Raw genomic sequence first — 26794 nt, 5'->3', positions numbered from 1 at the left:
TTAACAGGAACTAATTTAAATGGACATACTTTCCTTATTAATTTAAGTTGACCTTTCACTATTTATTCATCTATCATTTAACTAATCCATTCTCTAATTATAAGTTGAACAAATACAATTTATGAAGTTTAATGAAAATGCAAATTAATGTTTTCTTACTCTTTCTAGTATTGTGTGTACACTTGTGTGTATTTTGTGTTTGTGCATATTTGTTCATCTGAATGTTTGCACAAGTGTGCCATGACACCTGTTTTGAAGTCAAAACACAGCCTTGGGTATGATCCTCACCTTCTACCTTGTTTAAGAGAGTCTCTTGTTCTGCAGCTGTAAGTCAGGCTAGGTGACCCATGAGTGTCCCCACATCCTCCTGTTACCACCTTCCATTTTACTATAGGAGTGAAGGGATTACACGTGCCTGCTGCTGTGCTTGACTCTGTGTGGGTTCTGGGGACTTGAACTCAGTTCCTTACATTTGCATGACAAACGCTTTACACACTGAGTTATTGCTAATCCCACCAGGCAAGAATAAGACCACCGCCGGAATTTTGAACCAAATTTAAAAAAGCTTTAATTAAATACTGGCCAGGGTGATAGACTCTGGTCAGTCTATTCTGGAGTTCCCAGAAAATGGCCATGAACTGTGTTGATCATGTCCTTTAAAGGCAAATCCACAAGGCTAGGTGCTTTTTTTTTTTGAGCTGAGACTCGAACCCAGGGCCTTGCGCTTGCTAGGCAAGTGCTCTACCACTGAGCTAAATCCCCAACCCAAGGCTAGGTACTTAAATGCCTTCATTCAACTGGGGGCAAGCATACATTCTCACATACTTCTTACCCACATATTGCCTGCCTACATGTAATTAAGCACATCTGGTGCAGATGAGTCAACCAAACTGGTCTGGAGAAGTGAAAACATGTGACTTGCTATCTTATATGAACAACAGCCTCCAGCATCTCAGAAAGTAACTGTCCTTGTGCAAGGGACATCCAGGCCAGAGGCATTTTTCTTTTATGGATCAATAATTTTATGGCACAGTGTTTAAAACTTCGAACGTAAGATTGGCTCTCACATTCACCTCTTGAGCTGTGTCCTGAGTCAAATATTTGACCCTGTGATGGCTACATGTTTATATTGGGATCTAATGACCATCAGCTGAATGGTACTCAGACAGAGATTATCATCTTGCAAGGCATGAATTATGCAAGAGCCAATAGTAACTAGCAGAAACAAAAGTGTCAAAGCCCCTGCAATATTTGAAATCAGAGTTACTAGTTAGGAGGAGCCTGTAAATGAGAATGGGGAGCAGTCATATATTTCATCTCAGGTCCCTTTTTTTTTGTTTTGTTTTGTTTTTTTGAGTATTGCCAAATTTTTTTGCAATATTTTTTGCGTATAGCCAAATTATTTCTAATGATTCTCAAATGGTTTGTATAGAAACAACAATTTTTCTTAAAGCTATACAATAACATCTCTGTTTTATGTAGAGCAGGTTGAGTGCCTAATGTTGTAGAACTATTCTAGCTAATGAATATACCTGTTGAGAGATCTGGGTCTATTTGGTTTTTAGCAGTTACCTTTGCTGGTATACCAATAGGCACTGTAGGTAGCCATGTTGTTCTCCTATGACAGGGAGTTTCCTTTGATCTACCATTTCAGCATGTTGAGGACAAAGAGTAATGTACTCTCCTGTGTAATACTTCCTGCTGAAACCAGGATGTTGTTATCAGGTCCCATGAGTCCTGGAATGATAGTCAAAAGCTGGGAGGAGATTCAGGCAATATTGACCAGAAGTGCACTTATCATAAATATGAGAAATGTCAATATACTTACAACAGTTATGTCTAGAAAATAGGATAACTATGATTAGATTTTTAGAAGTAATTTGTACTTTCTAAATGAAAATTCATTGACTATAAATTAGGGTTTTTTTTAAAGAAAGGTTAGAAAATAAAATTTATCTAAAACCAAATTATTATTATTATTATTATTATTATTATTATTATTATTATCATTTTTGGTTTTTCGAGACAGGGTTTTTCTGTGTAGCTTTGCGCCTTTCCTGGAACTCACTTGGTAGCCCAGGCTGGCCTCGAACTCACAGAGATCCGCCTGCCTCTGCCTCCCGAGTGCTGGGATTAAAGGCGTGTGCCACCACCGCCCGGCTAAAACCAAATTATTTAAGTTTTTCTTATATCATATTTACTGGCACTAGAGACAGACATGACAAATACCAAAGATTTTTAGGGAGTTTTAACTTGCCTTTAACTTTAGTTAGACATTAAATTCCCTTTAACTTTAACAAGTTTTACTGGATAGAAACTTAGTCAGGAAAGCAGGGGTGGGGGATGGGTATGAACCAGCGTTACAGGGAAGCTGGCAAAAGAGAGGTGGGAAAGTGGTCACATGACAGCAGCTGAGTTCACATGCTGCTCAAGTCCACATGAACTGTTCTATAAAGCATATCATGTATTACTGCACAGGTTGTTTCATTAATTTTAAGTAGATTGAAATTAGACACAATATCCTGTTTGACCACTAGCAAATGAAACCGGAGGTCAACAACAGAAGAGAAACTGAAAAATAACAAATACATGAAAATCTGATACCCTCATAAACAACCCATGTGTCCAAAATGAAATAAGAAGAACTAGGCACCAGGTAAAGTGTCTCAGTAGATAAAAACATTTGCAAATATTTAAATAATAATAAAATGATAATAATAAATACTATTTTTTTATTACAAAGAACTTAGAGAATACTTGGAGACAAGAGATAAGATGAAAGTCATCCCAGGTAGACTAGATGTACTTTGGTAAGAATAGTGCTGCGGAGGAAATGTGTGTCTATAAATGAATAAAGAAAAGCCTGAGATTGTGGCCTTGAAAGGCAACATAAATTATCACCATAAAGAATTCCTTGAGGAAATTGAGGAGAACCATTTGTTTCAAAGGAAAAAATAGAGCTGGAGAACTAAAGGAACTGTGACTAGAAAAACAAGAGGAAATCAATGAAACAAACGCTGGTTCTTGAAAAGATCAAGAGAGTGACAAGCATTTACATAGATCAGTGAGGAAGAAATGGAAAAGAACCAGATATAAGCCATGCGAGCCTAAATGTGACAATATTTCTACCAACCTCACAGAAATGGAGAATTGTAAGAGAATATTCTGTATAGTGTATACAGTGTATAGACTGCTAGGATCCGGGAGCATTTCATGTGAAAAAAAAAATACTCTCTTATATTCAAGTCTGGTGACTCATGTCTGTAATCCCAGTAGCTGAGGGTCCTAAAGCAGGAGCATGGCTGTGGGTTTGAGGCAAGCCTGGACCAGTGTAAGTCACAACGTGAGATCTCAACTGCCTTTAGCAATCTACAAACTTAGAGTGTTCTCAGAATTCAGAAGGAAAACAACAAACACACTTCCTCCTTATTCACAGTGTGGATAGGTGGACAACAGGACGATGTGTACTTTGGAGCACTGCATCTGTTTTCAAGGTTGGAAAGGTTTTTCTTTGTCATTAAAGAAAAAAAAACCTAAGAGACAGACAAGGACACTAAAATTGGACTCTAAATGAATTTATAGACATGGGTACAGGTTTCTGGTTTAACAATGAACAGAGCTGTAAAATTGTTTTAGTCGCTTCTCTTTGCTTTACCATTTCCATGTAAACTAGTAGCTATCCTAACAACTTTCTTTTCATAGAGTTGTTCTTCTCTCAGGATGAAGCATCTTGCCTGGAAGACTGAGTCCTAGATAAGTTTCTATCACTGCTCTGAAGATCATAACCAAAAGCAACTTGGACAGCATCTTAGGGTTTCTATTGCTGTGAAGAGACACCAAGACCAAGGTAACTCTTATAAAGAAAACATTTAATTTGAGTGGCTTGCTTACATTTTCAGAAGTTCAGTCCATTATCATTATGACAGGGAGCATGGCAGCATGCAGGCAGATGTGGTGCTGGAGGAATAGCTGAGAGTCCTACATCTTGTAGGCAACAGGAAGTCAACTGAGACACTGGGCAGTATCCTGAGCATAAGAAACTTCAAAGCCCACACCCACAATGATACACTGCCTCTAACAAAGACATCCTCACTCCAGCAAAGCCACACCTCCTAATAGTGCCATTCTCCATGAGATTTTGGGGCCGATTACATTCAAACTACCTCATTCTACTTCTTGGCCCCATAACAATATCATAATGCAAAATGCATTTAGTCAAATTACAAAAGTCCCCATAGTCTATAACAGTTTCAACATGTTTAAAGGTCCAAAGTTTAAAATCTCTTCTGAGATATTCATGCGATCTCTTAACTGTAATCCCCTATAGAATAAAATTTTTTAAAAAACCAGATCACATACTTCCAACATATAATGGCCCAGGATATACATTACCATTCCAAAACATAGGAAAGGGAGCATACTGAGGAAATACTGGACCAAAGCAAGATTGAAAACCAGCTGGGGAAACTCCCAAGTCTACATCTGCATGTCTATTGTCAAAATGCTCTTCAAATTCCCAACTCTGTTCAGCTTTGTTGAATGCAACACACTCCTTTCTTTTGGGCTGGTTCCACTCGCTGTTAGCAGCTTTCCTCAGCAGGTATCCCACGAGTCTGGCATCTCTAACATCTTGGGGTCCTCAAGGCAACCATAGCTTCACCTTCACAGCTTCACAGAAAGGCCTCTCTACTGGGCCTCCATTTAGGGACACCCCTGACACATGCCTGGTCTTAGTAGCTTTCTTTAATCATGGAGGAAAATTCCATAACATGATTCTTTTATCCTTAACTCTAAAGCCAGAACTACATTACCAAAGCTCCAAGTTCTGCTGCTTCCTTAGGCTGAAACATGGTCCCTTTATTCAATTACATTATAACTGGCTTTCTGTCCTTCAGTGCCTTATAGCTAGAGTTTTCCTGCCTTGCCCACAGTCAGGACAAATCTTTGTCACCCGCCAGTCCCACAGCCGCTCAAACCCAACCAAGTAAACACAGAGACTTATATTGCTTACAAACTGTATGGCCGTGGCAGGCTTCTTGCTAACTGCTCTTATAGCTTAAATTAACCCATTTCTATAAATCTATACCTGCCACGTGGCTTGTGGCTTACTGACATCTTCACATGCTGCTTGTCCTGGCGGCGGCTGGCAGTGACTCCTTCCGCCTTCCTGTTCTTTCTTTTCTCCTCTCTGTTAGTCCCACCTATACTTCCTGCCTAGCCACTGGCCAATCAATGTTTTATTTATTGACCAATCATAGCAACACATTTGCATACAGAACATCCCACTGCAGTGCCTAAGTTTGGCTGTCCTGAAACTAGATCTGTAGAGCAGACTGGCCTCAAACTCAGCCAGCCTCTGCCTCCCCAGTGCAGTGATTAAAGGTATGAACCACTATACCTGGATCTAAGCTTTTTTTTTTTTTTTTTTTAACTCCTTTTCACAGGTTGGAAACTCAGCTGGGTGGGATCTTTCCCTGAGGTCACCACTCCCTTTATTCCATTTCTGAATCTGTTTATCTTTTTGAACACAGGACTCAGCTCCATTTTTCTTCCTGGTGCTCCTTCTTCACTAATTTGTACATTTTGTATTTTTCCTTGCTCTGCTTGCCCCCTTTCTTTATAAATCTTCATTACAGTTAACACTAATAACTTCACAATCGAGTCTACACTAGGCTGTTCTGAGATTTCCTCTGCCAACAGAATTAACCCAAAACTCTTCATACTAGTCTCAGCCCGACTTTCTAAACAAGGCAAAAAGCAGTCACATTCTTCATCAAACTGTCACAAGAATGATCTCTAGGCAACATACTAAAATTCTTCTCCTCCATAACCACATGAGTCAGGCCTCCACAGTTCAAGTCACCCTCCACCCCACTATCTTCCATATTCTTACTTCTATGGTCCATTAAATAGCACTTGAAGAATTCACTGCTTTCCTAATCCAAGTGCCCAAAGTTCAAATTTTTCCAAACAAAAGCATGGTCAGGCCTATTCCAGCAGTACCCTATTCATGGTACCAACTTTTATCTTAGGGTTTTATTGCTGTGAAGAGACACAATGACCATGACAATTCTTATAAAGGAAACATTTAGCTGGGGCTATCTTATGGTTTCAGAGTTTCCATTACATAAATGGACCCCAAAAAATTCTACCAGGAAACTCTTACAGCTGATAAGCCCCTTCATCAAAACAGCTGGATACAAGATTAAATTTAAAAAAAATTCGTAGGCCTTCTGTAACCCCCTTGACACACACAAGTGGCCAAGCCCCTCCCCCAAGAACCTCCAACTGCCAGGTTCCACCTAAAGAACACTAACTGACCTAATGACTGGAGCCAGCCCCCACCCTCCAGAGTAAAAAGCTCAACTCCGGAACTGAAATTCCACCAATTTCCATCTGGACAGCTTTACCCTGAAAAGTCCCACCCCCTCGACACAGAAGAAGCTCTAGATAAGCCCTGACTTCTACTCAGTTCCCTGCTGTTTCTCATCCAAGCAGAGGCAGCCACCCTCTTGGTTTTTTCCCTACCAAAACAATCTGTGTGAGGTTTGTTGTGAGGTATGACTTTGTGGCATTCCTTGGCTCCCAACTGCCAGGATACCTTTCCACCTGAGCTATCACACATTTGGTGCCAAAACCTGGGATAGACTCTCTTCATGCCCGCGTTGCCCCTCAGGGGCCTTGGCTGTACTAGGGCTCTATCCCTCATCTCCAGTTCACCAGCCACAGACTCACCTTCCAGCTCAGTAATTGCCCAGTACTCCATCCACCAACATCAATGAGGTAAGTTTCTCCTTTAGTTGGTGTAAATGTTTCCCTGAGTCCAAGGAAGTGACCACTGAATTTCTGGCACCCCCTGGTACTCTTGGAGGTGGTGTGCCCAGTCATGCTATTTAAGACTAGAGCTGGCCCTCTTCACCTGACCTCATCCCCCAACCCTTGGAGCTGCAATCCTGCAGTTTCCTTAGGCCCAACCAAGCTGTAATGTCGCCTCTTGCCTGCTTCTCCTGTCTTCCCTTAGGAGCTACCTCTAATCCCACAGCTTCTCTAGGCCCTCATGGCTTTTGTGACTCCATTCTTCAACCTTTTCCTGTGGTTGAGACCCCCTCAGAGCTCCGTTTTTGTCCTTGCCATCTCACCTCTACAAAAGCCCTGGTACCAGGCAGAGTCCCTCCAGGCTTAGCTGACTAAGCCCTCCCCACTGAAAACTGTGTTAATGACCCACTGAATGGCTTGGTCCTCATTTGGTCCTCTCTGAGTCCTGGGGATGCCCACAACTATAAGCTGCAGTGACTTTTTTTTTTCTCTCTCTCTCTCTCATCTACAGGAATGGTGTCTTCCAGACTCTCTCATTCCTCCTTACGATGCCTCTTAGAAAACCTCCAGCCTCTCCATCTGACACCCGATCTGAAGGGCCCCAAATTTATTTGCTTTTGCAATAGAGTTTGGCCTCAATACTCCTTAGGTAAGCAACACAAAGGGCTGCCTGCCTGACAGCACTCTAGATCCTAATGTTATTTGGGACCTTTACAAATACTGCCAGCAATCTGGGAAATGGAGAGAGATTCCCTGTTCCCTACTTCCTTTTTCTCCACTTCAAGCCCTGTTTGTTTTTCTTAACTCTTCCTCGCCTCTCATGGTGTAAATGCCCTGCCTTTTAAGTTAGCAAATGATTGATCTGTGAGTTTGTTACAAAATGGGAGCCAGGAGCTCGACCTAGCAGGAGGAGGAGAAGGCGAAGGAGTAAGCCAGTTACAATGTGCACACGCACTGCACACACTCTGGCTGCCGTGTCTCTCGGCTCCCTTCTGCAGTACCCTCTGTCCACAGCCAGAGCTCACAAATTTCCTATCTCTAAGCCTTTTTTGTCCTCAGCTGACTGGATTCAGTTTTGCAGGGAGTCGGGTGTCTTTTAGGCACCATTGGCGTTAGACAGTTGTTTTATGCCACCCCACTTCCGCTGGCTCTGGAGGTGAGACATGGCTCCCCCTCCTCTAGACCCAAGCATGCTTGTTTAAAGGTTTCTTCCACAATATCTATCCCATATCAGGAGAGCCACTTGACTATGTGACAGAGAAAGAAGAGCAAAACAAAATATAAGCCCCCCCCCCCCAGTAGGGGCTATTGCTGTTCATCTCACACATTCTTGGTTTGGGTTTAACTCTCTGAAACTTTTTGCTAAGATATAAATCTTGTCTCAAGGTTTGTAAACCTTAAAGGAAACATGTGCCTTGTTGCCACTGTACCTGCTGTCCCCTCATTGGAATGGAGACGGCTATGTGGCTGACAACCATCTTTGCTAGGGTTGGAAAGAGTGGACTTTGTCATGTGACCTCACTCTCATCTTCACTAAAAGTGACCACATGGCATAAGATAATCAACGAAAAAAAAAACTCCTATCTGTGAGGCCCAAACCAGATGATTTTCCTCCACTATTTTCAATTACACTAAGGAGCCTTCCTTTTATCAGCCACAACCCACAGGCCCTTCTCTTCCCCTCCAGGCTCTCTGGTTTCCCTTCCCCATCCTCAGCGACAGGCTGCCCACACAGTCAGGGCTGAAGCTGTCTACCCATCAGGACCCTGAATGGAATTACAATATCCCAGGGAGCATCCTTGCTAAGGATCAGTTTGTAACTTGCCTCCCAGCTTGTCTTCACACGGCCACCCTTAGAGTGGTAAATTATGAAAAAATCCAAGAAGTCATTTAGGACAAACGTGATGACCCATCTCAATTCCTAGACTCCCTCACAAAGGCCCTCTACAATATACCAATCTAAATCCCGAGACCCCAGACGGAAAACAACTCCTTATGACCTACTTCTTCTCCCAGAGTTTCTCTGATATTAAGGCAAAACTTAAATGCCTAGAGAAAGAACCCCTGACTTCGCAGGCAAAAGTCTTCTAACAGTGGCCCTTAATATGTACCATGGGAGAGATGAAAAAGCCTGAAAACAAAAATACATGAAGCTAGTGAAGGCCTTTCCCCTGGCCACAGCAACTGTCCAGGCTCCCTGGCCTCCCAAAGCCTGAGACCCTTCATGCTCCTAAGCCCAAACAACCAAAATGCCTCAAGTCTCTGTGGCACTCAGGTTAATCACCACCTACCTGATGGGTGGTCTGGGACTTGTACCCTGGCATTTCTTTCTCAAACTAGGGCCTGGGACCTGGTGAACAGCCCTCACCCATTCCCATCACAGGGTTTATAGCAGCATGGCATGAAACACAAGCTGTTCAGGTCATAGCAGTCCTGGGTATGAACACGGACATCACCACCAGGGCGGTGGGACTGAATACTTCCCTAGCTATTGACCATCAGTTTTCATCTAAGTTCATCCAGGATCTCCAACGGGTGGCTCAGACCATCCTTACCCTACAGGGCCAGATAGACTCACTGGCCACCATAGTGCTACAAAATCAGTGAGGACTAGATTTACTAACAGCAGAGAGAGGTGGTCTTTGTCTCTTCTTCAGAAAGCAATGCTGCTTCCATGTCAACCAGTCAGGTGAAGTAAAAGACAAGATTTGACCACTCCAGATGGATCTCCAAAAATGTAAGAGACAGCTGGATGCCTCTGGCCAGTGGCCCATAGACAGTCGAATGTGGAACTGGATACTACCCTTTTTAACCCCCTTTCTCCTCCTTTTCTTAATCCTACTAGTCATACTCTGCCTTATAAACTTCTTGTCTAGATTTCTTCAACAACAGAGTCAAAAGATGTCTAACCAGACTTTAAATCAGTAGCTATTACAGGATTACTGGCCCCTAGCTACAAAGTCAGAGGCCAGGGACTCCTGATTGTACCAGGATAGTGAAGATCAACTTCACCCAAAGGATTTTGCTGCCCCAATTCCACAGAGAGTAGTTTACAATGATAACATACCCTCCTTTGCTATAACCTGATTGTTTATCAATAATAAACAAAAAGGGGAAATGGAAGCACCTTGCTGCACACCAAAGGACAGGCCTCTCCCCTGAGTTCCTCCAACTACCAGGTTCTACCCACAGCTGGATGTAGCATGAATCCTAATTGATCTTAATAAAAACCCAGAGCCAATATTTGGGTAAATGCTGAAAGAGCGGAGAGACAAAGGAACAAGCCACAACTACCTCTCACCTCACCAACTCCTCAGCTGGAAGGACTGAGCTCCTTTCTCCTCCCTCCTTATACTCCTTTCTCCACCAGCCATATCACTTCCTGTCTCAACCTCCCTAGTGCTGGGATTAAAGGCCTCCCAAGTACTGGGAGCAAGGGCATGAGATGCCAAGTGCTGGGATTAAAAGTGTGTGCCACCACTACCTGGTCTCTATGGCTAACTAGTGGCTGGTTTTGTCCTCTGATCTTCAGGCAAGCTTTATTTGTTAGATCATACACAAAATATCACCACATTTCCCTTTTTTATCTAAAATAAAAAAGATTATAATATAAGAAAACTATATTCAATAAGTACAATAACTATATACATGTAATAATTAGATCAATAATGGTGAGTCCATTAACATTTGACAAATTCCAAGAAAATACTCCATTATTTATCCTATTTTTGTGAGTCCAAAGTGTTGTACCTAATTCACTTTCTATCCTAACTTGTATTACCAAACGAAACTATGTTTTGATGTCTCTCAAACTTATACACTTTATACTTCTTTAGTGAGTTTCTTTTCTGAATTTGTCAACAAGGAAAACTGTAACTATAACTATCTAGTCTTCAACTCCAGATACCCAAGAAGGAAATAATATTAGCTAAGTAAGCAGGAAGTGCAAGCAAGCAACTTCCAAAAATTGTGAAAAATGACAGAAACAGCTGGCTGCCTGGCTGCTATGGAATAATTCTCGAGTACACTGTAAGGATTTGTCATTCTGATTGGCTTAATAAAACACTGATTGGCCAGTAGCCATGCAGAAAGTGTAGGTGGGGCAAACAAACTAAGAATGCTGGGAAGAGGAAGGGCAGAGTCGGGAGTCACCAGCCAGACGCAGAGGAAGCAAGACAAGAACACTGCACTGAGAAAAGGCACCAAGACACGTGGCTAAATGTAGATGAGAATTATGGGTTAATTTAAGCGTAAGAACTAGTTAGTAATGAGCCTGAGCAATAGGCCAAACAGTTTGAAATTAATATCAAGCCTCTGGTCAGTCGGTGGTGGCACATGCCTTTAATCCCAGCACTCGGAAGGCAGAGGCAGGCAGATCTCTGTGAGTTCGAGGCCTGCCTGGGCTACAGAGTGAGTTCCAGGAAAGGTGCAAAGCTACACAGAGAAACCCTGTCTCAAAAAACAAAAACAAAACAAAACAAAAAAATGTCAAGCCTCTGAGTCAATTATTTGGGAAGCAGCTGCTGGGTATTTGGGATTTGCTGGCCAGACACAGAAATTTCTGTTTAGAGCCGAACCTGGCCCCACCCTACAGAGTGAAAAGCCCAAGCTTTAGAATTGAAATCCCATCCTAGAAAACTTCACCCTGAAAAGTTCCACCCCCCAACACAGAAGAAACTGCTTAAGCTCTGCCTTCCGATCAGTTCCCTGCTGTTTCTTGACCAAGCAGAGGCAGCCACCTGCCAGGGTCCAGCCCTGGCTGGGGTTCAGGTCCTGAGACGGGAAAAGGGTGTCAGCACAAGGAAAACTTCTGACCACCAAGTGGGTTGTACTCCAGTGGCACCGAACATCTCAGGCCATTTTTAATTATACTTAAAGTTTTTCTTACCAGGCTTACACGAACAGCTTCATTATTAGCTTCTATTTTTGACTTTAAGAAATACATCACAATTTAAAGGAATATTTTGTGATCATCATGAAAGACTATTTTTCCCGCTTTACTCTTCCCCAAATACATACCTTCCCACCCCCTGCATAACCTTATTCTAGACACAGAGGTAAGCGTTTTTGTAGGCTTAACTAAATATCCAGCCAGAAACATCCTGCTCTCAGAGCTCTTATGTCAGCAGGCAACTACTTGTGGTTACAAAGTTAAAAAGTAATAGACACAGGTGAAATACTTTAAGGACAACAATACTCACACCCAGACCATTCTTTTATGTCTGCAAGATATACTTTTATACAGTTCCCTTTTCTACAAGAGGGTCTCAATCTCTCTGTAAAAGGCAGACCTTGATAAAAAACACTCTTTTCCTATCTCACTATATCATACTTCTTCCACCAATGTAAGTTTCCATGTATGGTACAGATGGATCTATCCATCCCACATTTTGCATTGTATTTTTTTCTCTTGGAGCATACCAGATCCTACAAATGATTCTATGCTTGGGGTCCAGGGAACTTACTCTCAACAGATGGCACCATCTGTATTCCTGAGGCTTTCTTCCTAGTCTCTGAATGCATGTCCTGCTCTCCTGTCCTGAGCTGTGAAACATGGTTAATGTTCCACGTGTTATTTTTTCATATGTACATAAATATCTCCATTGAGTCAGAAAAGTTCCCAGGGCTGGGAGTTATAGTTAATAATTCAGGATAAGAGATTTAAGAAGCACTAATCCCTGCTGATTCTTAGGGAAAATATTTGAGAAGGAACAGAATTTTCAGAGAAAATTACAGCTGTTGCATGTGTGACTGACAAAGTATAATGAAAGAGAAAAGAGCCTGCAAGCTGCAGGAATTTTTCTAATTCCTTCACTGTCCCATGGACTTGGGACACTTGGTCCTTGCCAAGTGAGCGTCTGTTTCCACAGGTGCCTGGACCCAAGTAAATCTGTTGGACAGGTAGTCATATGCTGATCTGGGACTAGTCTACACAGCCCCCAGCATCTTCCACTTTTTTTATTTTTTAAAATAATGAGTCAGATGTCATGGGTCACAGCATGCAAGGCAGCACTCAAATGTTCGATGATGACTGGAAAATAGAATAATAAGGATCAAAAATAATCCTACTGTAATGCCCAGATTAACAATAAAAGTCCTCAGTAGGAACATAAGACTGGATAGAAGAAAAGAAGGAGGCATCAATCCCTTCTGGAGAAAGCATTGTAAGTGAGCATGTGAGATCACAAAAATATGATGATGTAAATCATGAATATTAATATCTAAGTCATAACTATTCCAAATTCCCTTAATATTTGCCTGAATCTGCTTTCAAGTAAAATCAATGCCAGTATATGGCAAAGGAATAACACAAATGCATTATATGCTGCATGATAAGAGACAGTGAGTCTGACCTTTGCATTTTGACTTGGAGTGCCCGTGTATAACATAGCCTCTTTTAAAACATTAACCCATCCACTAGTCCTTTATGTATACTCTCCTGTGTCCCAAGTGCCAGGGAAACACTGTTGATAAATTACTAACATGATCATCTTTATATACTTGTTGTACCAGAGCAGTGGTAGATGCTGCCACCGAAGCCACAATAGATATCAGGGCAGTAATGCCCCAAATCAAAGCTGCAACAAATCACTTTGGATGAGAAAGTGTGGAAAACTGTCTCTAAGGCACAAATACCAGGATCACCAAACCAAGACAAAGATAAGTTTACAAGCAGCAAAACAAAAAGAGGTTGTCTAATAATCAGGAAATTACCTATGTTAAAATTATGATCAATACAGTTAGTAATAACACAATGAATACAGGAAACATCATAAGTAGAATATGATTTTATAATATGCAAAGACTCAAAATCTCCACCTGTCAGCACAGCAAAAGGAGCAATAACACAGACCTGAAGGCCACTTATGATTGTGGAGGATTGTAGAGGCCCTTTAATACAAGTATAATTGGTGGCTATAAATAACTTGAATAAATGTCTTTGAAGAACAAAATGAGGTGAATATTTGCCCAAAAAACATAGGGAAAACCCATCCAAGTGAAAACCAATATAGATTGTCCTACTATTAAAAATTGTTTGTTCCACTGAAGAAATCCTTGTAGCTTGAGTTTTCCTGCCTTGCCCACAGTCAGGACAAATCTTTGTCACCCGCCAGTCCCATAGCTGCTCAGACCCAATCAAGTAAACACAGAGACTTATATTGCTTACAAACTGTATGGCTGTGGCAGGCTTCTTGCTAACTGTTCTTATATCTTAAATCAATCCATTTTTATAAATCTATACCTTGCCACGTGGCTCATGGCTTACAGGCATCTTCACATGCTGCTTGTCATGGTGGTGGCTGGCAGTGTCTCTCTGACTCAGCCTTCCTGTTCTTTCTTTTCTCCTCTCTGTCAGTCCCGCCTATACTCCCTGCCTGGCCACTGGCCAATCAGTGTTTTATTTATTGACCAATCAGAGCAATTTGACATACAGACTATCCCACAGCAAATCCTTGTTTATTGGTAATCAGATATTGTGTATTATGATGAGCTGGACTGGAAACAGACAAGTCATAAATTTTATCTTGGACATCCTTAGGGGAATAAATATCACCTCTATCAGAAAAAACACAAGGAAACCAACATAACAGGACAAATCACATGAATGATTGTAATTATGCTGGGGTAAGCAATCAGGAACCCCTTGGGGAGGTCTCCCTTTAGTAGTAGCCAATTGAGTGGGAAGGGTTACATCAGCCCCTGAGACAAAAGATAAAAACCAAAGATCCCTTTTATTATCCTTAATTCCTCTAGAGGAATCAGCCACCAATATCTCATAAGAGAGGGAAGCACATCCAGATTCAGGAGTGATATCAGCTAATAAGCAGATAGGCAAGGCATCTGCATGTCCTGTATAGTTTAGGAGACCAGACATCTTATAATGGAAAAAAAAAAAAGCATCTCTATCTCCCCCTACCAGCCTATAACCATTAACCACCACTCTCACTTCCTCAAAATCCCAAGTCACAGGGAGAAACAGAGGTGGCCCTGGGATACAAGTTCAAAACTGTTCCTGAGCAGCACGTATTGGTAGTAAAGATAGCAGTACCTGCACAGAGAGCAGAGCAATCACAGCCAAAACCAGAGAGTGACTTCACTGAGAGATCCTCAGTCATATGTCCCGGGTTTGGAACTTAACATCTCAGCCATTTTGTTGAATGAGTGACAAGGGGTGATGTAATCGTCCATGACTACTTCCTGTTGACACTGGGGCATCACTGGGAACCCCAAAACCTGGAATGTTGACTAAGCCTGGGAAGTGCAAGTTGCTTCATTTGCTCTCCAGGTTCTGTAAGACCATCTGTGGCTAGGGACGTGCAGGCAGCAGTTGGAGCAGTCTTTAGTCTTTAATTGGAAATCTCCTGGAACAGATGTATGTTAAGGGCAGGAAACAAAGTTAAGGATTTTGGGGGGATGGCTTTTTTATTAGGTATACATTTGAAACTTCAAGGGCCATGGCCCTGGAAGCTGGGGGAGGGGTTTCTCAAAATCAGGGAAAGGGGAAGAGGTCCCATCCCCTCAGGAACAGGCAGGTGGTGAAACAGGTTTGTTGATTGGCAATACGTATCTGGAGTCTGTTTTGACCTGTAAGAGGTGGATCCCAGTCAATCTACTGAAACTTACAAGAACCCCCTTTTGTTTTAAGAGCCAAAAGGTTTAGATACATTAGCATTATCATTGTTTGCAATCTATACTGAAATTCACATTGTAGAAAAGGCAGTAGACTCATGCCTTTGAGTCATAGTAAAAGTTTGTGAACCTAAAAATAATTTTGGTTAAAAGCATTAACATTTTTTTCTAGAAGACTGGGTGTATATAGATTAGACAAATGTTTTAGTATAATCAGAATCATTTTTTTACTCTATATTTAAAAAATAACCAACGGGAAATTTAAAATCTTGAGCTTGTGTCTAATGATAATAATAGTCAGTGTTTACCAGAGTTAGATTAATAGATTATCAGAACTTTATTGATTAATGTTAGAACTTTGAACCTTTGAAGTTTTAATATAATAATAGCATAGTGAGGGAAAGATATCTGAAACATTTCTATATACCTTAAGCCATCTTTGTATATCCTCACAAATTATATTCACATACTTCAGAACATCGTTTCAGGCCCTCATCACCCAAACCTTCATGTCCTTAGACCTCCATTGTAGCACGGATCCTAATCTTAATCCATGCTACATCTGGCATCCAACTTGTGGGACATGAATTCACGAGAAAGTTGCGTGCCTGTGGCTTTCTAGCCACCAGCTCAGGCCAGAGCTATATGTGGCCAGATTCACTGCCCCTATGGCTAGATTTTCCTTTTCTTCACCAAGTCCTCTGAGGGAGTCTGGGATTTTTTCCTGTTATAGCAGCAGACTCCACAGGCTTTTGGACTCCAAAAGCTACAGGAGTGAGCTGCTTTCATACTGTGTAGACAGCTGGCTCTTTGGCTTCTTCCCTCTCCCAGTGGGTTGTAGCTTTTCCTGGACCCCTCCCCAGGCCACTGCCATACTAGGTAGCTGCCTCACTTCACCATCATCTGAATCATTGTCAGCAATTTGGTGAGTCAATTGGGAATTCTTAAAGGAGGAGTTAATTTTTTAAAAAAAGACAGAAAGAGTTTTTCCCACATTAAAAAAATGGGGACCGGGCGGTGGCGGTGCACGCCTTTATTCCCAGAACTCAGGAGGCAGAGCCAGGCAGATCTCTGTGAGTTCAAGGCCAGCCTGGGCTACCAAGTGAGTTCCAGGAAAGGCGCAAAGCTACACAGAGAAACCCTGTCTTGAAAAACCAAAAAAAAAAAAAAAAAAAAAGAAAAGAAAAGAAAAGAAAAATGGGAAACATTATTACAATGGAGGGAGTTAGGTCTCTGTTTGATAATATGCTAGACCGTTTGAAAATGAAGCAATTAAGTAAGAGGATAATTAATGTAGATGAAATTTATGTCATGTCAATTATAAATGTTATATGTTTGATCATTTTTGTTTTATCATTTAAAAAGTTGGTTAATATGAGTGCCAAGATAAAAGTTTGTTAAAAAAAAATTGTTACAACAGATCATAGAGATATTCAGATAGAGGGATTTAAGGGAGAACCAATTGCAACATTGTATTATAAGGTTACAGAGAAACAGTCTAAGGCTTTCAAACAGCTAACATTAATTTATCCAGTTACCTTATAGGAATTGCCAAATGATGCATAACTTCTAGACTGTATAAGAGCTGAATGGACCCATGTGCAAATGTTAGATTTGAGGAGATTCAAGGAAGTGATAGTCCCATATGGCATGCATTCACCTTTTGTGAAGCAGATTTTAAACTCATGGTCAACTTGTAATAGAATTATCACTCAAGACTGGAGAGATTTGGTTACAGCAGTCTTCGAGGCTGGTCCTCAATTACAATGGTGTATCTAGTGAAAAGCTAGACCATTTAACAATGAAGTAGGGCTAGAGATATAGAAATCTCTCAAGACCAATTTCTTGGAGAGGGAGATTATGCTAATGCAGAAAGGCAATCTCTGTATGATGACCACACCCTGGCTTTATGCCATGTAGCAGCCTTGAATGGTTGGGACAGAACTGAAGAAGTAAAAAGGAAAATTGAGTCATTTACTAGAGTTATACAGGGCCCAAGAGAAACCTTCACTGATTTCTTACAAAGATTGACTTCAGCAGTAAATAGAATGATACCGAATTCAGAAGCTAGTCAAATAATAATTGAATCTCTGGCTTTTGAAAATGCTAATGCACAATGCAAAAGGGTAATTAGGCCATTAAAGGCAAGATCAGCACCCTTGGAGGAATGGATCCAATATACAATCAATATTGAATCTCATAACCATGATGATGCTTGGAGAGGTGATTTCCAGAGGTTTGAAGAAAAATGGAAGTGTCAATTGTTTCAGTTGCAGTAAACAAAATCACCTAAAAAGGGACTGTAAACAGGGTGTTCCTACAGACAATATTTTTGCTAAGAATAATCCCAGCAGAATGACCCTCCCTTCTGGATTATGCAGGAGGTGAGGCAAAGGCAGGCATTGGACTAATGAATGTAGATCAACAAGGGAGAAAGGAGGATAACACTTGGCCATCAGGAAATGCCTTGGGGGACCTCTTTCAGGCCTCCATTTCAAATTCAGTTTAGTCATTTCCTGTCATCATGGAGGAAACTCCTTTCCAGAGCCATTAAAGAACCTAAAGCCTATTGTAAGAAACCATACTGCTGTGAATGATAAAACAGCTATAGAAGAGAAAACAAAAAATTGAAGAGAAATCATAAAGCAAATATTTTGGCAAACTTATATGAATAAACAAAGACCAAAACTATAAATACAAATAAATGACATTGTCATTGAAGGTCTTGTAGACATAGGTGCAGATGTAACAATAATTGTACCAGACTCTTGGCACTAAATTGGCCTCTTCAAGAGGAAAATGTTCAGCTTTCAGGGATTGGAATGTTATCTTGGGTAAAAAAGAGCATGCGATGGGTCAAATGTATAGAGCCAGAAGGACAGAGAGAAAAATTAAAGCCATATGTGACAAAATTGCAAAGAATTTATGGAGACATGATTTGTTGCAGCAATGGAATACCCAGATTAACATTCCTCTGATCTCAGAAACAAATTATAAACTAACATATGTTTCTGGGAAAAATATTAGATGGTATTATAAAGAACAGTCACCAACCATTCAGGTTGTATAAGAACAAGGCACAACAGCTACTGATCTTTCAAAGGCACCAACAGCCGTACCTCTAAAATGGTTAACAGACAAACCTGTGTGGGTTCAGCAATGGCCTTTAACATCAGAGAAATGGTAGGCTTTAGAACAGCTGATACAGGAGCACTTAAATGCTCAGTATATTGAAGAATCAACCAGCCCTTGAAATTCTCCTGTATTTGTTATTAAAAAGAAATCTGGAAAATGGAAAATGATAACAGACCTAAGAGCTGTTAATAATGTGATTTAGCCAATGGGCTCCCTACAATCTGGAATTTCTTTGCCTTCTCTGTTACCTAAAGGATGGCCTCTTATAGTTATCAATTTAAAAAGTAGTTTCTTCACTATACCTTTACAAGAAAAAGACAGAGAAAAAATTGCCTTCATGGTGCCTACTTACAATAATTCTCAGCCTGTTAAGAGATATCATTGGAAGGTTCTCCAACAGGAAATGTTAAACAGCCTCACCTTGTGCCAATATTTGGTATGATAGCCATTAGAAATGATCTATAAGTAATTTCCTCAATCTATAATTTACCTTATGGAAGACATCTTACTGGCTGATTCAAATGTAGATACTTTAAAAAGAATGTTGGAATAAGTAAAGAAAAATTTGCCTCATTGGGGATTGAAAATTACTCCTAAAAAATGCGAAGAAGAGATTCTATTAATTATTTAGGATATAAAATAGGTCTACAAAAAATTAGACCCCAAAAGGTGCAAATTAGGAGAAAATGATTGTGAATTCTTAATGACTTTCAAAGATTGCTAGGAGATAATTCCTATCTATGGCCCACTATTGGAGTAGAAAATCAAGAACTGATTAATTTGTTCAAAACCTTAGATGGTTATGAGGACATAAATAATCCAAAACATTTATCAGCTGAGTCTGTGAGAGAACTGGTTTTGGTGGAAAAGAAATTATAGGATGCACATGTGAATCATTTGGATCTAGAGCTTGATTGTATTATGATTATTTTACCCTCTACACATTCTTCTACAAGAATATTTATGCAGAGAGAAGATGTTACCTTAGAATGGATTTTTAATACATTAAAACAGAGTAAAAAAAACCTAAAAACTTATGTGGAAAATGTTTCTGAGTTGATTCTAAAAGGAAAATTGAGACTTCATCAATTAGCAGGAATAGACTTAGCAGAAATTGTAATACCTTTTACTGATGATGAAATTGACAAATTATGGGCAGAAAGTGAACCCTGGCAAAGAGCTTGCAGTAATTTTTTGGGAGAGGTTAACAACAAATATCCCCAAAGCAAGACAATTCAATTTATAAAGAGAACTAACTGGATCCTTCCTTGCATTGTATGGGAAACACCAATATTTGAAGCCCCTACATTTTATACTGATGCAAACAAATCAAGAAAGCAGGTTGCAAATCAGAAAATTTAATTATAGTGATCCAAATCCCTTATGACTATGTCCTAAAGTCAGAATTATATGCTTTTCTGGTGGTATTAATAGATTTTTTTTGGAACCTCTTAACATAGTTACTGACTCTAAGTATGCAGAAAAAGTTATTTTACACATTGAAACTGCTCAATTTATTCCTGATGAGTCAATTAAATTTGTCATTTATTCACTTAATAGGAATCATCCCTTATATATAACACACATCTAATCCCAAAAGAGTCTGCCAGGCCCTCTAGCACAAGGTAATTATGAAATTAATCAACTGCTAATAGGAAATGTGCTGAATGCCTCAGAATTTCATAAAAAGTATCATGTCAATTGTAAGGGTTTGAAAAAGGATTTTTCTATTACTTGGCAATAAGCCAAGGAAATTATAAGGAAATGTCCTACTTGTTCTTTATACAACCAAACTCCACTACCTGCAGGAGTAGGCCAAAGGGTACTCAAAGGAATAAAATCTGGCAGATGGATGTGTTTCATTTTGTAGAATTTGGAAAATTAAAATATGTACACTACACCATTGATACCCATTCAGGATTTCAATGGGCAGCTGCTCTGAGTTCTGAAAAGGCTTCTTCTATAATCACACGTTTGCTAGAAGTTATGGTCATCATATGTATACCTTATACCTGTACAAATTAATGCTGACAAAGCTCCAGCATATGTCTCTTGTAAAATGAAACAGTTTTTTGCTTATTACAATATAAAGTATATTATATGTATACCACACAATCCTACAGGACAAGCAGTCATAGAAAGATCAAATCAAACTTTAAAGGATATGCTAAATAAACAGAAAGGGGTAATAAAGACTCCTGAGAAATAGATTGCATAACTCTCTGTTAACTTTGAATTTTCTCAATGCTAATGAAAAAGGAACAACAGCTGTGGAGAGACATTGGATAATAGAAAAAAACTACAGAATTAAATCAGCCTATATATTTTAAAGATGTGCTCACCTCAGAATGGACACTGGGATATGTGTTACATTGGAGAAGAGGTTTTGCTTTTGTTTCCTCAGGAGAAGAAAAGTTATGGATACCATCAAAATTGATAAAGGTTTGATTTGAACAAGAGAGACCTCTTGATTAGAAGAGGTGATTGTTCATCAACCAGCATTATCCTTCATTTTAAACTATCTTATATGACTAATAAATGCTTTTCATTTGATCAGATATAACTTTCCATAAGGGAACCTTCCCAAAATCAGGGTTGAGGAAGGGTTTAGTTTTTGACTTTTCAGGAGAATGCAGGCATCCAGATAAAGAATCTGAAGAACATTGGACAGATGAGACATGTGAAGAAAAAAGACAAATCACCCAGAAAAACTGTTCCAAGAAAAAGAGTAAATTGGCCTATTGGTATATCACATTTTCAGCAGGATAAAATTTCATAAATCTTCCTAAATGTTTGCTTCTGCTGTCCTCTACAGACACATGATGTAAATGGTCTTTTTGTAGTCTCAGTTCAATTGAAAATTAAAACTAGCTTTGGGGTTGTAGTATGGCTCTCTCCTTCTCTAAACCCAATCATGCTATTAAAGTAAAATCCAAAATTTCTGTCTCATGTCAGAAGAGCCACCTGATATGGGACAGAAGGAAAACAAAAAATTAGGGACTATTTTATTGCCACTAATTTCATAATCCTTTGGTTTTATACTTAACTCTTCAGTGCTTTTCTTAAAGTATAAATATTATCCCAAAACTTATAAAATTAATACCTATACATATATTTTAAACTTTTTGTCATGATATTAATGGTTATATAAAGTACTAACTAATTCTAGAAAAAGGCTTCATCTAGCTTCATATACGTGATTTCAGGTTTGAGTCTTTTTCAGGTAACTAAGAATTAAGTTTTTGTACTCTGTATGTACATAATAAACATTGATCCTTTAAACTCTTTGAGATCTGCTGCATATGATATTTAAAATGTTTAAGTTCTGCAATGAACCATGACCATGCCTAACAGCAACCTTCGAAGTCTCCAAAAGGATGATGGGGTCCCACAAAGATGATTTTGCCTGCACTACGATAACACCACTGAGCTGACAAACAACACCCAAAGATGGACTTTGGACTACAAACTGCTCAGGACAATTCCAAGGTGACTGCTGAGATGATCCAACCTCACAGACTGCTCTAGCCAGGACTTGAGACAAGCCCTGCACTTTCCCATTACACAGAAATTGGACAACAAATGATACAACTACCTCTCCCAGGACTTGACAATTAACCTGGATTTTTCTTTTCAGGATCCCCTAAAGATGCCATCTCCTCCAGACAGCAGGAAGTAAACTTAAGAACACAACGCCCACATTCCCAGGAGGTGGGTTGGGTGGCTTTTGGTTGTTCAATGGGCTATGGATATTTGTCATTGTTTAGGGGTGTTGGTTACAAGTTGGTATTGGTAATGGTCAGGAAAAAAAGCTGAAAATGGAGTTTAGATTCAGTGTTCTTGTTTTGGAAAAAAATATAGATATGATAGGATAAGGATAAATTATTTAATCTACTTTTAAACCAAAAAAGCAACTATTAGTTTTAAATACTTTACATTGATGTGGATCTTTGTATATTGATACAAAATTGAAATTATTTTTACTAGAATATACTATACATACATTTCCAATCTTGTTCAAGGTATTGTACCTATACATCTCACTTAACAATGTAATGCAAATTGCTAATTCCTGAAAGTTATTCAAACTATTTAGGATGATAAAGAAATACAAGGTAGCAGTTAGTCACCTATTGCAATTAAATTTGTCATATTAGGTATGTTTTTAAGGTCAAACAGATATAGTTTAGGTAGACAGGTGGTCTTTAAATACTTCAGAGATCTACAGGATATGGCATTTAAGATGTTTTAATAACGTAGGTTCTTTTTCTTTTTTTTATGACGAGACATGTTTGCCCCTGGCAGCACCAATCTACTTCAGAGAAGATGATGGGCATCCAAGAAACTCCACATGGAGTTTACTTTTTGTGCGGCAACAGTTAGCCACTGGGCAAGAAAGTGCCCTTGCCTTGACTGTTGACAGAATGCTGACCAAAATGGACAAGCAGGACACAAAACAAAGGACTGCTAAACTTTGCCAAGATAAGATAAAATAGCCCTTCAGAAAATCCTGCTTCACAGATAAGTCTGTTATATATGCTAGGCCTGTAGGCCAAAGATGGATGCCCCAATGTTACAGAGGAATCTTGGGTGACTGTCCAGGCAGTAAGCTGTTTCTGTCATTTGTCATAATTTTTGGAGGTCGCTTACTTGCACTTCCTGCTTACTCAGGTAATGTTATTTCCTTCTCAGGTCTCTGGTGGAGTTGAAGATTTTATAGTTGTGGTTATAGTTTTCCTTGTTACCAGATTCAGAAAAGAAATTCACTAAAGAGGTGTAAAGTATATAAGGTTGAGAGTCATTAGAAGATAATTTTGGTAATGCAAGTTAGAATAGAAAGTGAATTAGGTACAACCTTTTGGACTCACCAAGATAAGATAAATATGGAGTATTTTCTCTGACTTTGTCAAATATTAACAGACTGGACATTGTTAATGTAATTCTTGACTATAAATATTGTATATAGTTATACTTACTGTATATAGTTTTTCTTATATTAGTTATAACCTTCTTTTTTAATTTTAGACAAAAAAGGGAAATGTGATATTTTGTGTATGGTCTAACAAATAAGTTTGCCTGAAGGTCAGAGGGCAAAGCCAGTCACTAGTGAGCCATAGAGGTCAGGCAGTGATGGCACACACTTTTAATCCCAGCACTTGGTATCTCATGCCTTTGCTCCTTGTACTTGGGAGGCACGCATGCCTTTAATCCCAGCACTAGGGAGGTTGAGACAGAAAGTGATATGGCTGGGCGGTGAAGAAAAGGAATATAAGGTGGGAGGAGAAAGGATCTCAGTCCTTCCAGCTGAGGAGCTGGTGAGGTGAGAGGTGGCTGTGGCTTGTTCCTTTATCTCTCTGATCTTTCAGCATTCACCCCAATATCTGGCTCTGAGTTTTTATTAAGACAAATTGAGATTCATGCTATATTCCATAAGCTATATTTTAATCTTAAAACAATTTTTTTCAGATCCTTATAGCTTATGTTTATATCTTTGGACCTTGTATAAGCTTTTCACCCTTTTTTAAAATCCAGTTGTTTACCATGAGACATAGGTAGTTAATTATTAAAGCACTTATTGTAAACCATATTACTTGGAATAAAAGAATGATAAAAAGTTTCTTTGAAACCTTTTTGGTATATTTATCTCTCTTTGGAATCTGGTAGCAAAGGAAACTGTTTTTAGATCTAGTAGTAGCTTTAGGGAAGTGAGGCCTGTGGCCTGATTTTTACATAAGAACGGAATTGAGAAGGCAGCTATGGTCTTTCAAAAGGAACTGGGTGCTTGTTGCTCTTAAAGCTACAGTCAGTGAATATCCTCAGAGATCTGAGAAGGACAAACTATAACTTGAAATAAGATCTAAATGGTCTGTGTATCAATTAAAATGACAGAGACCCGTTACCTAGACTGTCACCCCAGGCTCTGGTGACCTCCATGGTTTCATTAGGGGTGATGGTTGTAGGTCTTTGGCTGCCACACAACACAACATTTAATATGTAGTTGTTGTACAGGGGATCACAGGCCTTCAGTTGTTAGAACCAGGTCTGAGATTTTTTTCTGTAGAGGATTGACCTCATCTTAACCAGGTAAAGTATGCTGATTGATGCAAATGTGTCCACAGTTTGAGCAAAGCTCTGGCAACAAGTGAGGCCTGGGACAGTTTTGTCTATTGTTGGGAACTGAAACATTTTAAATGTCCTATTTTGTAGATCTCTGAAGCATATATTTTAATAGAAACTTTATTTTTAACTACTTGTTTTAGACTTAACTTTGAAAACTTACATAGAGGGTTAAGAGGTTAAATTAATTATATTTATAATTAATTACATTAGCCTTTACTAAGACTATAAGCATGATTTTGAACATATTAAAGAATATGATCATTTATTAGGTATTTTTAATCATCCTTAACAATTTACAATAAATTAATAGCTTTTGTAAGAATAAGACTTTATGTTCCATCTCTATTAGGGTTAGCCTTTAAAAATAATTATTTTGAATTGAAGCCCTTTTGTATCAGAATAAAACTTTTAATCATAGACATAGTCCATACAGAGACTGGCAACTTTACTGATCCTTTACTGATCCTTTTATAGTGCACGGTGAAGGAAAATAGGCTCAGCAAAGACATCAAAGTAGCCACCCCATGGGTGGAAAGGGGAAAAGTTCATTCCACACTTACCAAGGCTGTCTCTCCAGAAAGCAAGAAGAAATGACCAGGAAAAGGTTTTTTAGGGTTAAATGAGAATTGGAGAGTGCAGACAGCTCTTCTGGGGAAGTGAAGGAGTTCCAGGAAAGAGCTGGGAATAGTTATAAAGAAACAAAGGATGCAAGTGTCATCCTAACAAGAATTTCAATCTGGGACGTCTCCAAAGGAACCGAGAGCCCAGACAGAGAGAAATGTCCCAAATCACAGAGGAAAGGCATCCCTTTCCACATGGTGGAAGCCCAGTAGGTGGAGAGAAAGCTTCCTGGCATACCAGTATGATTTTCATAGCATAAGTAAACAAAGCAGGGAGCTCCCTAGTGAGGCCATCCAGTAGGAGGTGACAGAGCAGGAAGGGGAGGAAACCACGGAGAGAAGAAGTAAAATTGTCCCAAGTGCTGGGATTAAAGCAGGGTGGGGGTCACCTTTCAGGATTTCCAGTTTAGTGTCAGGGACCTGGCATTGCACCGTAGACACTGTCCACGAGGCTTCCTTTGTTAATTTCAGCCAAGCGCCATCCCAAGCCATTTTCCCACACCCATAAGCATTTCCTAAGTTAACCCTTTCTTTTCTTTCCCCAGTGAATCACCCTGCTAGTGGGCCTGAGGCACAGCACAGCGGCAGTCAATCCCAGTGCCCCCTTTTTATGTTTTCCAGGGGCTCGTGTGGGGTGACTTATAGCCAGGTACTACAGGGCGTGACAGTCAGGATTAGGACACTTTGGTGCCTCTTTTTTAGATACTAAGTAAGATAACAACAAGGGTGTCCCCTCCATAGGAAACCAAGAACAAACTTTCTAAATATACCATAAAAACTCTGACTCGTCTAGTAGAAACTTTTAAACCCTTTGCTTTAACCATATGCTTAATAACAGCTGTATGAAGAGCAGGTTCCTTTGAACCACACTGTCCCATTTCTGTTGGAACAGGGCACTCACTTCTTTGACTACCTGTCCCTCGCTAAACCAAGGGCTCTCCTGGAGGGTCTGCAGCACCCTCAGACAGGATCTTATCTACCCTTCAGTCCCGATACATACCGACTTGAGGTTCCTGTTCATGGCACCGCTCTGCCAGGGTCCAGCCTCGGCTTGGCTTCGGGTCCTGAGATGGGGAAGGGACATCAGCCCCAAGGAAAACTGACCATCAAGTGGGTTGCACTCCAGTGTCTCCGAATAGCTCAGGCTGTCTTTATTTATACCTAAACAGAGTTTTTCTTACCAGGGTTACATGAACAGCTTTATTATTAGCTTCTGTTTGTGACTTTAAGAAATGCATTACAATTTAAGGGATACATTGTCATCATTATGAAAGTCCCCATTGTTCCCCTTTATGCTTCCTCAAATACACTTTCCCACCCCCTGCATAACCTTATTCTAGACATAGAGTTCAGCATTTTTGCGGGTTTAACTAAACATCCAGCTAGACACATCATGCTCTCACAGAACTTATGTCAGCTGGCAGTTACTCATGGTTACCAAGTTAAAGAGTAATAGACACAGGCGAAATGCT

At 39.8% G+C, this 26794-nt stretch overlaps 1 protein-coding gene and 1 long non-coding RNA gene across 4 annotated transcripts in view; one reads left to right on the top strand and one right to left on the bottom strand.

Moving 5' to 3' along the window:
• Positions 1–3842, top strand: part of LOC114701376 — a 57734-nt gene extending 53892 nt beyond the window's left edge. Inside the window, exon 5 of the long non-coding RNA XR_003735814.2 lies at positions 3720–3842. This is a non-coding gene — a long non-coding RNA (uncharacterized LOC114701376). The remainder of the gene's footprint in view (positions 1–3719) is intronic.
• LOC114701374 (fatty acid-binding protein, intestinal-like) overlaps positions 1–26584 on the bottom strand; it is a 41288-nt gene extending 14704 nt beyond the window's left edge. Inside the window, exon 1 of one of the 3 annotated variants that reach the window (XM_028881457.2) lies at positions 26323–26584. The gene's annotated coding sequence lies outside the window, so the exon portion shown is untranslated. Of the gene's footprint in view, positions 1–1572; positions 1741–14866; positions 15198–26322 lie in introns of those variants that run through there. The other 2 variants (XM_037207048.1, XM_037207049.1) reach the window with 2 other exon arrangements.
• Positions 26585–26794: the final 210 nt, after the last annotated feature.

The sequence above is a fragment of the Peromyscus leucopus genome, chromosome 6 (assembly GCF_004664715.2).
Source record: "Peromyscus leucopus breed LL Stock chromosome 6, UCI_PerLeu_2.1, whole genome shotgun sequence".
Lineage (NCBI taxonomy): Eukaryota > Metazoa > Chordata > Mammalia > Rodentia > Cricetidae > Peromyscus > Peromyscus leucopus.
The sequence above is the reverse complement of the archived record's forward strand: the minus strand, read 5'-3'. Positions and strand labels throughout refer to the sequence as shown.